Below are 14,476 nucleotides of genomic sequence, written 5' to 3' on the forward strand. Positions count from 1 at the left end.
AAACTCCTATTGGGATGTACCCTTACAGATTAGTGTTTGGGAAGGCGTGTCTTCTGCTGGTTGAGTTCGAGCATAAAGCATATTGGGCTGTGAAACGCTATAACATGAACTTGGATGAGGCAGGAGAGACTAGGAAGCTGCACCTGCAAGAGTTAGAGGAACTACGTTTGGAGGCTTATGAGAACTCAAGGATTTATAAAGAGAAAACGAAGTTGTTTCATGATAACTCTATCTTGAGAAAGTAATTTGTTGTTGGCCAAAAAGTACTGCTCTTTAATTCTCGGTTGAAATTCATGCCAGGTAAGCTTCGTTCTCAATGGATTGGTCCATTTGTTGTTACTCACGTGTTCCCTTATGGTGCAGTAGAAATTAAAAGTTTGGATACAGAGAAAATTTTCAAAGTGAATGGACATCGACTAAAGGTGTTCTGTGAAGATGAAAGTGTGTCGTACATGGATATCGAGTTAACAAATCCTGATTATTCCACAACTTGAGGGGATTGGTAACGTCAAGCATAACGACGCTAAAAAATTGCGCTTTTGGAAGGCAACCCAACGTTTTTTTTAATTATTCTTATTTATTTTTTTATGCTTACTTTTGAAAAAAAAAATTATTTTAGAAAATAATTTTTTACAAGGCGTGCCCACGCCCTATGAAAAATCTTTTTCTGTACAAAAAAAATCAAATTTTGTTCTTTAACGTAGTGTTTGGTTCAATTGATAGGATTATTGAATGATTATTAAATTAATGATAAAAAATATGATAAATAAGGATTGATAAATTGTGTTGAAAATACTATTATGTTTGGTTTGATTTTTAAGAATAAGATTAAGCGATAGTTTACAAGTTATGTACCAAAAATATCCATTTATATTTTTTTAATAATTAAATTGATGGTGTTTAGGATTGTGGGAAAAGAGTATTAGGGTAATTGATGAGTATGATAAAAGCAAGGATAATTTATACTAGGGTGGTGGAAGGGTTTATTTAACCCTTTATAATATCACTTTATCCTTTCTATAAGAGATTATATAGTTTTAATTAAAATCCTACCAAACAATGGATTATAATGAAATTCACACACAAACCTACCTAATCCCTTGTACCAAACATTGCGTTAAAAGTTTAAAATTTTCAGAAAATAATTTTCTACAAGGCGTGCCCACGCCCTATAAAAATTTATTTTCTGTTTTGAAAAGAGTTCAGAATTTATTTTATTTGTTTTAAATATTAATTACAATATTAATAATTAAAATAAAAGGGTTTATCTCTAATTTTCCTTCTTTATCTTCTACAGGCCGTCTCCCTCCTTTCACGTTTCTCTTCACGCGTTGTTTGCACCCTATTTCCCTCCTTCATCTGAAATCACCAGGTACGTCGCCTTGCTGTTTCTCGGCAACCCAAAGCGACCACATCCATCTTCATCATCTTTTCTCTGCAACACCAACAGCCTCCTCGTCATCATCAATCACTGATCACCACCATCACTCCGAAATATTCACGCCTGCGTCTTTGCATCGTCTCCAGAAGACCACCACGCAACCCATCATCATCGCCGGCTGTTTTTCTGTCAACTCCATCCGTCTGTGCCTGTGTATAACTTCTTCCTCAGAACACCACCACCAAACCGCTGTTTTCGATTCACGAAGTCGCACGATCACCTCCATCTCGCGCCCGCACCACTGCTCCGAACACCACTGCATCACCTTCACATCTTCACATCATCCTCATCGGAGAAAAATCAGCACTTGTCATCTCCACGCCAGACACCGCCTGTTTGTTAACCATCCGTCCGAACAATCACCAGGCACTGTGTTTTTCTCCTTCACGACAGCGCACGCTCCGCATCGTCATCACCGAATCGCCAAACAACAGGAACGCTGCTGCTGTTTTTCTCCTTCATCGCCGCCTGTGCGTCTCTCCACCACCGTTCCCAACCATCACTCCGACATCTTCACCAGAGACGCTGCTGATGTCTTTCATCTCACGCTGCTACCTCTCTTAACCTCCGCCAATAACAAATCGGTGATATCTCTTCCCTTTTTGTTTGTTCATTAATTGATTGCTTGTGTTACTACTGCGCTTGAAATTAATTGTTGCGAGATACTTTGTTGCAAAAATATTTTTGTTATCATGGGTCGAGAGTCTAGTGCTACAAAAAAGAAAGTCGGTGAATCTAGTTCGTCTCCAGCGTATAAAAGGGCTCGAATGGGAAAGGAAATGAATGTCTTACCGCCTTCTGAATCTGATTTGAATGGTAATTTAGTTTTTAATAAAAAGACGGAAAATGATAGGTACAAATTGATTTGTCAAAAGCAGATAATTTCGTGTAAGTATATTGATCACCCCACCTTGGAGACTTTGAATATTAAGGATCAAGTGTTGAAATTAATTCATAACATTGGGTAGGAGTCATATTTCTCTATATCATGTCCTGCATATATTGAGTTGGTTCGAGAGTTTTATACTACTTTTGAATTTGTCAAACCTGAAAATTTTACACTCTCGAGCCTAGGAGTAGTTCGTTTTCGTTTGATGGGGCGCACATTCAAATTATCTATCACTGAATTTAATTTGATCTTTGGTTTTATCACCAAAGAATTTGCTAAAACTGGTGATTATTTGACTAGTGCTTGTGACTATGATGACAAATTTACCCCATTCTTGTTTATCGAGCTACATCGAACCAAAAATATTATGACCCAAGTAAGTCAAAGGACTCGTACCTTTATGATCCAGCTTGGAAATACATTCATAGGTTCTTGGCTTTTAATTTTTCGGGTCGAAAAGATTCTGCAGGTGTGCTAACAAAATCTAAACTTTTCTTCCTTTGGTGCATGGAAGGCCAGAAAAAAGTTAATTTGGGTTATTGGTTGGTTTCCCAATTTGCTAGTGTAGTAACAAATAAACGTCATTTGATTCTTGGTTCCTTGATTACTGCACTAGCTGTCAATGCCAAATTGCTTGATTTGAATGATAATAATTTGCATGTGGCTTGTCCTATGTATCCTTTGGATTTGCGTTGTTTAGAGAGTATGGGACTCATAAAACAAGTGCAGGGAGTTTTCTCGTTTTGTCCACCAGGTCCTGCTACAGCGAAGTCTAGCCAGACCAATTTTGATCCTGATATCTCGCCCGAGCCACTGGACATTCGTCCACCATCACCGATTTCTACACCATCATCCGGTTCTCGACCGTCTACCTGGCGCTTCATCGAGGAAATTTCTGATATCCGGCAACAATTGATAAGAATGGAGAAAAATCAGCTGGCATTTTATCGACACATGGGTTTTGATCCGCCGTTTTCCCCACCTCAGCAATAGATGGCACTTTCGTCGATGCTCAAAATTTTCAGGGGAGTTCTCTAACTATCCTTGCGCTTTTCATTTTTTTTATTTGAGCATTTATTTATGTCATTGAGGACAATGCCAGATTTAGGTGTGGGAGGGTTTAAGTTGTTTGTGTCATTCTTATAGGTGGATAATTATGGCTTTTGTTTTTCATTCTTTTAATTTAATTTTGTGAGTTTTTGTCCAAGAGGTATTTAGTTCATGATTATTGTTTCTCTTTTCTGAATCCTGGATACTTCTGACACTGATCCCTCTGAAAAAAAAAATTCTTTTTTGTATTCTCTTTGCTGCATTGTGGGTAGTTGCTCTTGATAATTGGTTGAAAGGACAGATGTATGGGTCTAACACATAGCCATCTTTTGTGGTGATATTTGAGACAAGGAGCAATCACTATATCATGCTCTATTTTCTTGATTGTGTGTTTGTCATGCATTGTTGATTTTTCTAGAACTTGCATTGTTATACATGTTCTCATTAACCCCTTTGGTGGATTGAATGCATTGTTAAAAAATTAAGGGCCCTAGGTTACAACCATTTTTTTTCACATGCCCCTGCTTTGAGCCTATCCTTATCATATACCCTTAGTGAGCCAATTTTGAGCCTGGTCCTTTTCTTTGAAAAAATACCCACACTACAAGCCATGATTTTCCTTTCTTTATTGATTATCCCATTTTTGAACCTTGAATTGAAAAATCATGTAAACTTTTCACATATGACACTAGTTAAAGTAAGAGCTGTGAAAAAAGTGTGGAAACTTAGTTACTCATGCTCCGAGTTTATAATTCTCTTTTCTACATTTCAAATTCCCGAAAAAATAATATTTGAAAAAAAAAGGAGAAAAAAAAGGGGAAAGAAAAAAAAGGGTAAAAAAAAAAAGAGAAGAGAATGAAAGAAGAAAAAAAATGAAGAATGATGAATGATTTTTATTGGATGTCAAGAATTTCGTGGACTAAAGATGAATAAATGGGTAGAGTTGTGTTTGTGAACGGTTTTATATGATTATTTCAATTCTATTAGCCATTTTATTCTTTTTATCCTACCTTACCCCTAGCCCCGTTACAACCATTTTATGCCATTTGATCATGCATTTTAATTCATTCATTTGATGGGAAAGACGTGATATATTTGCAAGCTTATGGTTAAAAATCTTCTATGTTTTGACATGAGCATTTTCTTTGATATATATATACACCAAAAACATTTTTGTTGAGTGCAATGAGTGAATCTCGTGAGGAGTTGTTGGAACTTATGCATTTTAATTTCAATACAATTGATTAAGTTGATTTTCTATGATGTTGGTGTGAGAATTTATTCTTTTGGCTTGTTGTGATGCATGAGATGCATGAATTTTTGTTTGGGATTGGTTGAGAAAGAGAAAGGAGGATGATAAGTTGGGATGATGGATTGAACTATTATATGCTTGAGGACAATCATGGTTTAGGTGTGGGAGATTTTGATAGGTTCATAATATTTATATTTTTAGTATCATATTTCTTGGGTTTTTATCTGTTGCATATGTTAATTGGTGCGTTTTTATCGTGTTTTATAGTTGGAGGAAGTTTGATGATCTTGACAAAAATTAATTTGGGCTAAAAAGTTGAATTATATTACATTTGAAGAGGCCAAGAGAAATTTTTGAGAAATTGAGCAAACTAGAAGAGGTGCTGAAGCAAGGCGTGGGCGCGCTGAGTTACTACGATGTTACTGTTTTGTGGGAGTTGAAGATTTCAGAATTTGAGAAGAAAATATCATATTTTAGGAATTTTAAATATGGTATTTAATTTATGAAAGAATTTTGAAGAGAAGATTTTTAGATAAATAAAATAGTTGGAGATTTTCTATTTAAAAACAATATCTCTACATTATCTTTTTAGTTAGGCTTTATCTCTTTTTGAATTTTTGGGATTTTATTTTTTCCTTTTTTTTTTAGTTTTACACGTTAGTTTTGATAGAAGGGATTTACAGATTTCTGCTCTTCTTCTGGATGACTTGAACGACAGATAAAAAGCGCAAGACAGTGAATATTTTCTTCTTCTTTTCTTTTTTCATAATTTCTAGGTTTAATCTTTTATTTTTTTTGGGAATTATGAAGCCAAATATGCTTGGCTAAGTTTTTAGTTCTGATTCAAGGAATATTTCTTGTATTTCGATTTATCTTTGTGAGGTTTTGAGTTTGAATTGATATTTTTGTTTGTTTCTAGTATTTGTTAATTTATGATTTATTTCATGAAATTTGTGGGTCGATTACTCTAACAAATTAATTTGATTTATGATTTTCTATTGCTATCCATTCATTCAGTGATCCGTAATTGTCATGAATGATTGGTACCTGAGTAGCGATAGATTAGGTGTGTTGTGCTATCATGATATGTTTGATCTAAATAAATTAACGAAACTAGATTTAACAATTGCAGCTATCTCGATTGTTAGATTTTAGGATTAATTGTTTTCACAAATCGAAAAGCTATTTTTAATTAATATGGAACGCTATCGTGCCCAGTTGGTTATTGATAAGTTTTGACTGGATGCTGGGTTTGGTCAATTAATATAGGAGAACATAAAAATCTTAGTGGCTATCCCTATGATTTTAAGGTTAATGATATAATTGAAATACGAAAATTCCTTGAATCAGAGTTTGGTAAAATATTTGAATTCTCATATAATTATTCGATTTTCTCATTTATTAAAATTCTCACATTAGTTTTAATTTGTTATTTTTTATTGCAAAACCAAAACCCCCCCTCTTAGTTACATTTACTTGAAAGAAATAAATATCTGTTCCCTGTGGATTCGACCCTGCTCACTACTACACTCGTTTTGTTAGGGAGTAGGAATTTTAATTTTGTTGGCTGACGACAGGCCTATCAATTCCCAAATTAAATAGACTCGGATTAAAATTAAATAAATTCGAATTAATTAAATAATCCTGGCCTTTTGCACTTTAGCCTTCAAACTTCGATATTTGCAAATCAGTCCCTGATCGGGTTGTATCTTCAAAATTAATCTTCTTTAATTCCCGAAACATGGAATTTAATCTTAAATCCCATAAATATTCAAATCGAATATTTATTCTTTTAATTTAAGAATTCTCGGAATTTAATTCTCAAAATCCGTAAATTCTCAAATTAAAATTTGCGGCTCGAAAATTAAATCTATCATTTCCATAAACTCTCAAATCAATATTAGCCCATAATATGGAATTTAATTCTCAAATCCCATAATTAATAATTTAATATTTTCGGGTCTTACAGTATTTGTATCAAATAGATACCATAAATGGTGATGGCTAGGGTATGAATATCAGATCCTCCGACGGGTAATGGAATGGAGATTAAATTGAATACCCGATAAGTATAGGTATGGGGATGTGAGAGAATTTAATAACGGTAAATTAACATTAAATCCCTATTTTCATATTTCACTTAGTCACCAGCCCCTAAGTCAGACTTTATATAGATTCAGTCCCCAAACCATTTTGTTTCTTAGTTTAAACTCCCTTTCTCTCCAATAATACAATTCTACCCCTGGATTAATTTTTAAATCCTATAATACCCTTACAACATAGGTAATTAATAAGATATCTGCATATTTTTTTTCTGAAAACTGCGTGAAATTTATTCTCCATCGAGGAAGACTATGAACGAAATCGGCTTTTGTTTCAAAAAATAAGGAAGTAGTCATCGAGAAACATCTACTTAGCAGCCATTCGGAAGCTTGGTCGGAGTATTGAAGATTCTCGGCAGGTATATTTCTCTAATTTAATGTTTGATTTTCGAATGATTTTGTCAAATTTTGGTTTTTTATTTATATTAATTATTTTTATTGCTACTTTATTGTTTTGTTTTGGATTTTGTGGCCAGTTTTGTTGTAAACTTTCATTTCATTGTAGATGCAATTTTTCGCCTAAGTTCTAGGGTTTAGATCGTATCATTAATTATTGTTGTTTGATGTTCCTTTTTTTTCGAAATGATTTTCTAATACAATATGAATATATGATACACATAGGTGGAATTCAAAAATTTTTGCATTTAAGAACTCAATTTTTCTGGTTTAGTGCTTGATACATGCACTGTTCTTATGCTTTAGTTGATATGTCGGTTGAATAAATAGGACATTGTTAGCTATGGAATTCACTTAAAACCATTAACTTGGACGATTATAATACAATATGATACACATAAATGGAATTCTCGGTGTTAAAAACTCAATTTTTCTGGTTTAGTGCTTGATATCTGCACTGTTCTTATATATGCTTTAGTTGATGTGTCGGTTTAAATAGGGCTTGATTAGCTATGGAATTCACTTGAAACCATTAACTTGGATGATTATAATTTAGTTACGTACATGTGTTAATGGGTTTCGTGAATTGTATGACGTGTTTCCTACTGTTTTTTTTTGGTGATTGCATTAAAATATGAACTATTTGAAAGCTGTAATTTTCATTATGCAATTATTTTTCCATGTACTTAATTATATATTTTTAATTGAATTAGTACTGATTTTAATTGTATTATTTGTTTTTATCCTTCAGAAATGTAAAGTAAAAGAAAGAATGTTGCTAAATCCACCGTTGCTAAGTTTAACCACGGTTTTTTAAAACCGTGGTTAATTTAGCCACGGTTTTTTAAAAAACCGTGGTTAAATTACCAACGGTTTCGACTAAACCGTGGCTAAATTAACCACAAAAAACCGTGGTTAAATTAACCACAGTTTTGATTAAACCGTGGTTAAATCAGCCACGGTTTTATAAAAACCCGTGGTTAAATTACCCACGGTTTTATAAAAAACCGTGGTTAAGTTACCACAGTTTTGATTAAACCGTGGTTAAATTACCCACGGTTTTTTGAAATACCGTGGTTAATTTAAGCACGATTTTTAATTAACCACGGTATTAAAAAAAATCGTGGCTAATTAAACTGAACATGCAGCTCAATTCAATCTCATAACACAAAAACATAATACCTAAATTATGGAGCATATAAATAAATGCACGAGCGAAGGAATGCGACAGGGAGATCACAAATGCTAAAGGACTAAAACATTCTGGCAATATAATAGCTACAACCAATAATAAATCAAATAAACATCAAATATACAATGTGAATATAATTATGTTATTGGCTTATTTAGCTAACTTTGTCACAAATCCATCACAAATACTAACATTGAACCTCACTGAGAACACAAAAAAAAAAAACAAAAAAATTATCTTCATTATATTTCTCTCACTTCAGACACCATAGACAACAAATTACGGGTCAATCAATGACAGTACAACTGAATTAAACTTAAGATTCAATAAAGGAAATAAAACACATAATCAAAAACCTGGTAATATGAAAAGGAAGTCTGGCAGATCTCCTGAAACCAAAATAAAGGAATACAACTTAAGATTGAACTTGCAGTTCTAACCGAAAAAGTCTACAATCTTGCAAACATAAATTGTCTTTACTTACATATTGTATAATTGCATTTCATCCTAGACATGCAATATAAAAATCTGTATATTCCATACATAACCCAAATCCAACACAAAGTGAAATGATATATATATTATAAATTTAATGTTGAAGCATAATACCTTTCTGCCCATAATAGGAGATAGAATCAAAAGCCAGGCAATTCCCCTGATCATCGTGTCCCAAATCATCGGCTAGCTGAGGTTGAAATAAAATCTAGAATATCCCAAAACCATTTACTCATAGACATAGAGCACACACCATCAAAAACATACATACCGTAAATAGTCCAAAATACCTTGGAAATCCTAAGAAAAGAACAGGCTGAAATCGAACGACATACAATTCTACCGAGAATAAGAACATAAAAAGTTTTCCTCGTATCCATCCTTCAACAGAAAGGATGTCAAATTAAACAAAGTTAGTATTAACCTTGATCTGTTATTCACTGTAATCAAAGCATCAAAGAAACACCTAATTAGACAACCACAAGTTGCTATGAAATGCACCAGAAAAGATAGAGCAATATTCATTGAGCAGAACATTTCAGAAACAAAATCAATACCTAGAAATCAGAAGCACATGTATTTGGATTTAATGACATATCATCCATATATCTAACTTCAAATAGACAAACATTTTAGTGGAAAATGAAGTAAAACAATCTGCTTGCACATACACCTTCTTTTGCAGAACTAAATAATTTCAAATTTTATCAGAGAGATCATACACAATGAAAACGTGGTTAATTAACCACGGTTTTAAAAAAAATGTGGTTGAATTAGCCAAATCATGACTAATTTAACCAAAAAAACAAAAACCATAGAAACAAATGAAAATGTCTAATACAACAACATGCCAAACACTAAAACCTATCTTAATTATATCGTTTAACAAGTAAAAATCTAAATACATAGCTAAAACAACATGAACATAACCATATTACTATATTAATTAACTCTTTCCAAAATAAAATAAGAAAACCCGTAAAACGAATCCGAAGCTAGATGCAAATAACACCACAAATGCTCAGAAAACACTTACAACTCGAGTAAGAATAGGTGATGATCGTAAACTTGTTGTCGCTGCTCAAGTACTTCTTGTTCAGAAAATCTAATTTCACATGGAAAAAAAAAATCACAGCTAGTAAACATAAAAAACGAAAAGAAACAAATACTAAACATTAATAAAAACAAATAACCATATTTAACGGAGTAATTCAAATTTTAAAGGACAAAAATACTGTTAAGGGGACAAATCCCATAATAACAATATTTAGCACTTACGATTCATTGTGAAAGTTGGCAAGTACACCATCAAAGGGAATAGGTTCCACCAGAAAGTAAGTCCATGCATTGATTCAATCATCCAGTAGCTATAACAAAATTAAAACTCAAACAAAGGCTAAGTGTAAAGGAATAAATAAATAAATTGATATCCTTTTGGTAGAACTTACAAACATATGTGTTGGACTGAGAAGGAGCAGCTTCAGCTCGCAAAGGTTTTACCTTCAACTTCTTCGACAGGGCTTCCAACTGATCCAAATTCCTCTATTTCCCCCCAAAAACACGAACAAGTACAATAGAATCAACCCATTCAGAGTAAATATACGACAAAATAAATATTTCGAGCATCATTTAAAATCGAAAGAAAATCGAAGCTGAGTAGTGAATACCTAGGAGAAATGTCGCAGAAACAGAACACAAGTTTAAAATCTCACTTCGGGACAACCTGCTCAAACCAAGAACTAAGCTGGAAAACAAGTTTAAAAGGTTCAATACTCAAAACTAAGATGATATAAAACCTGACAGCCCAAAAGTTTTAAAGTTAATTACTTGGTCATTAGTTATATTAATCATCCAAAGTAATTGTCTGATAACCTGACAGCCCAAAAGTTTCTGTCTCACATTATCGAACGCGCCATCCTTTCTCTTTTGCTTTTCTATAATAAATATTATACAACGTTAGTGCTGCGTTTAAGGTAGTTAATTGAGGATCATTTCGAAGGAAATATTGGAAACAAAAAGATTTCTGCAACAAATGATGACGACAAAATCGATAAAATTGCAAATTCGATTGTAAATAAGCACTAATCATCAAAACGGTTTGTATTTGGTGTTAAACATATATGATATCATCTACTACATAGTAACACACTTCAGACTTAACGGAAACCAGACAACCCCGAAGAATGATAGTCAACCCATACAGGTGATTTTGAACGACACACACGAAGTGCCCAACTCATTTAATCAACTTGAAACAAAAACAAAATTGATACATCAAATAAACCAATCTGAAATTAATAACAAATTACCTTTTTAAAATGAAATGAATTCCATTTTACCTTGAAAACAATTTGAAATTATGGGCCTACGGATTCAGAACCGCTTGAGAAACTGAAACAAATAATTGAAAACAATTGAATCAATTTATAAGCATTTTATATGAACACAAGGAAATCAATGACGAGGAAAAAATATATTCGGAGTTGTAAATTAACTAAAACCAAATAAATGATGCAAAACGGCAGCCCAAACCTGAGACCAATTAACAAATATGGTGCAAAACTGATATCAAATATTGTCGCAAGTAGATTAAGCCTCAACGACAAGCTGAAACCTAGTAACCGGCTAGAAACCATGGTTAATTGCAAATTAAAATAACCCATAGGAAGTCGACAGTGAAGCTTGGGCAGTAGATTTCTCAAGATTATTGGTACTAAATATTTGAAGCCAAGAACGAGATATTTACCTTTGTGTACCTTGAGTCGGCAGATATCCGGCGTCTAGGGCCGCGATTCGACTTCTTCGAGCGGCGGACAGGGCTAGGGTAGAAACGGGATCGATGTCGGAAAAGGGGGACAAACTGTAAAACGAAGAAACGACTAGAAATCAACCCAAATCGCAAAGAGAAATTCACCCACCGAAGATATGTGGAGAAGTAAGTAGACAGGTGAAGCCTGGGTCGAGATTACTCAAGATTTAGGTACTAAATTGAAGCCAAGAACGAGATATTACCTTTGTGTAGCATCAGTCGGGAGATTTCCGGCTTCTAGGCAGCGATTCATCGTTCTCGAGCAGCGGCTAGGGCTAGGGGAGAAAGGGGATCGATCGCAGGAAGGGTTTGAGGAAGGAGAGAGTGAGAAATAAATAATGCGTGACTTATTATTTAGCATTGTTTTTAATTTTATTTTTTCATTAAAATAATTATTTTAAATACGTACTTTATATGCAAAATGAGAATTGTTCTTACTTCATTATTTTTCTTTTTTAAAAATATAAACATCAAATTATCTGTTATTTGATTATTAATTTTGATATGGGAAATTTGATTCTATTTTTAGATGTTTATAAATGTATAACCTTACAAATGTTAATAATGAACTTGTATGTTTTTAATTTAATATGTATTTTGTGTTCTCACATAAATAGTTAAAAGAAAGGCCAAATATAAAAAAAATAATTTAAAGGGTAACTTTGGAACTTAAGACTATTTTTAAAAATTAATTTACTTGAAAATTACGTTTCATTATGGCATTCTCTGTGAGAGGCCATTTTCAATTTATTTTAATTTTTGTGTGTTAAAAAAATTAAATATATATTTTAATATTGTCTATATATCTATATTTTCAAATACATGTTTTAAAATATTATTTAATTATTTGGTTTAAATATTTTAATTCAACACTTTAAAATAATTATTAATAAATCTAGTCAAATGATAGAGTAATTAACATTGGATCCTTACATGATTAATTAATGTAAACGGCGAAAACATGTTAAAATTTTTTGTTTCGGGGCTACATAAAATTCGGAATGTCCTATCAGTAAGTAGGACATCTCAATCTTACAGTAACACAGATATACCAATTCACAATGATATATACAAACGATCAACTTACCGAATAATATTTATAATAACATATGTAATGTAATAATGAAGTGTTTCAACAATAAAATATAAATATAAAATTCCTACTTATAATAAAAATTATATGTAATACATTTTTTTAGTGTAATACCTTAAAAAAAATTAAGTATATTAGAATAAAATTTTTTATGTTCATAAAATAATAAATACAGTGGAACATTTATTAACAATATTTTTTACAGTTTAGTACATGCATTTTCATTAAATAAATTATGAATAATAATAATAACAATAATAATAATTATTATAATTTAATGTTTGTAATAATAATTTTGATAATAATTATATAAAATAATTACTCAACAACAATAATATATTCGATAAGTATTTGTTTTTTGAACAACTTGTTTATAATAATTAAAATAATAATAATAAGGAGAATATTATTTACACTCTAAAATATACTAATCACACTTTATTTTATTTTTTATTCTAAAACCGTGGCTAAATTAACCACGGTAGTTTCAAACCGTGGCTATTGAACCACGTTTTTTAAAAAACCGTGGCTAAATCAATGGTAGATTTTAATGGGTGTTTTGATGAGTTTTTCTAATAAAATAATTTCAAATTAAATATTAGTAGAACTTAAGTAATATTTTTATCAAAATAATATTCAATAAATTTTTACATAGTTAAAATTAAAATAATGAAAAAATATTTTATAACGTTCAATATTTATTTAATATTTTTTTTCAAAATATTATCAAGAAAACTAAATATAAAAAAATCAGAATTTTAGCTTAAAAAATATTTATTTATTTTTTATCGTATCAATTTATTTATTTACAGAAATTTAGATATTTTTAGGACTTAATATAATATAATTTATCTAATCCTTCTCGTTGAAATATATAATCTATTTAATCTATCTAATATAATAATATTATGTACAAATAAAAATTTTAATCAAATCACTTTTTAATATATAACGGAAAGAAATAACAAATACATGTTTTAAAGTATTATTTAATTATTTGGAATAACAATAATAATAATTTAATGTTTGTAATAATAATTTTGGCAATAATTATATAAAATAATTACTCAATAAAAATAATATATTCGATAAGTATTTTTTTTGAACGACTTGTTTTTTAACCACGGTTTTAAAAAATCGTTGATAATTTAACCACGATTTTATTAAAACCGTAATTGATTAACCACGGTTTTATTAAAACCGTTGTTAAATTTAACCACGGTTTTTTATAAAACCGTGGTTAAATAAAATCACCACGGTTTTTAAAAACAGTGGTTAAATATATAACCACGGTTTTTATATTTAACCACGGTTTTTAAAAAAACCGTGGTTAACTAACCACGGTTTTAAAAAACCGTGGCAAAACTTAGCCACGGTGTTTTAAACTGTGGCTACAACTAACCACGGTTTTTTCAAACCGTGGCTATTTTTAGCCATGATTTATATAAAACCGTGGTTATTCAACCACGGTAATAAAAACCGTGGCTAATTTAGCCACGGTTTTTTAAGCCGTGGTTATTCATCCACGGTTTTTTCAAAACCGTGGCTAAATTAACCACGGTTTAAAAAAAACCGTGGTTAATTAGCCACGGTTTTTTAAAACCATGGTTAAATTAGCCACAGTTTTGAAAAAATCGTGGTTGTTTAACCACGGTTTTCAAAAACCGTGGCTAATTAACCACAGTTTTTTCATACCGTGGCTATTTAACCACGGTTTTAAAAAAACCGTGGCTAAATAGCCAATTTTTTTGTAGTGT

The 14,476-nt window shown here is 31.6% G+C and overlaps 1 long non-coding RNA gene across 9 annotated transcripts; it reads right to left on the reverse strand.

Moving 5' to 3' along the window:
- Nucleotides 1–8,441: 8,441 nt before the first annotated feature.
- Nucleotides 8,442–11,969, reverse strand: LOC140880151 (uncharacterized). 9 transcript variants are annotated; one of them, XR_012149604.1, is made up of 9 exons: nt 11,830–11,969; nt 11,157–11,677; nt 10,645–10,751; nt 10,485–10,561; nt 10,266–10,359; nt 10,096–10,184; nt 9,108–9,922; nt 8,932–9,025; nt 8,442–8,711 (listed from the first exon to the last, which is right to left on the reverse strand). It is a non-coding gene; the product is annotated as an uncharacterized lncRNA (long non-coding RNA). The 9 variants fall into 9 exon arrangements; XR_012149597.1 differs by having other exon boundaries at nt 8,442–9,922; nt 11,157–11,208; nt 11,564–11,677; XR_012149601.1 differs by having other exon boundaries at nt 8,442–9,922; nt 11,127–11,208; nt 11,564–11,677.
- Between the last annotated feature and the right edge of the window lie 2,507 nt (nt 11,970–14,476).

The sequence above is a fragment of the Henckelia pumila genome, chromosome 1 (genome assembly GCF_033568475.1).
Source record: "Henckelia pumila isolate YLH828 chromosome 1, ASM3356847v2, whole genome shotgun sequence".
Classification (NCBI taxonomy): Eukaryota; Viridiplantae; Streptophyta; class Magnoliopsida; order Lamiales; family Gesneriaceae; genus Henckelia; species Henckelia pumila.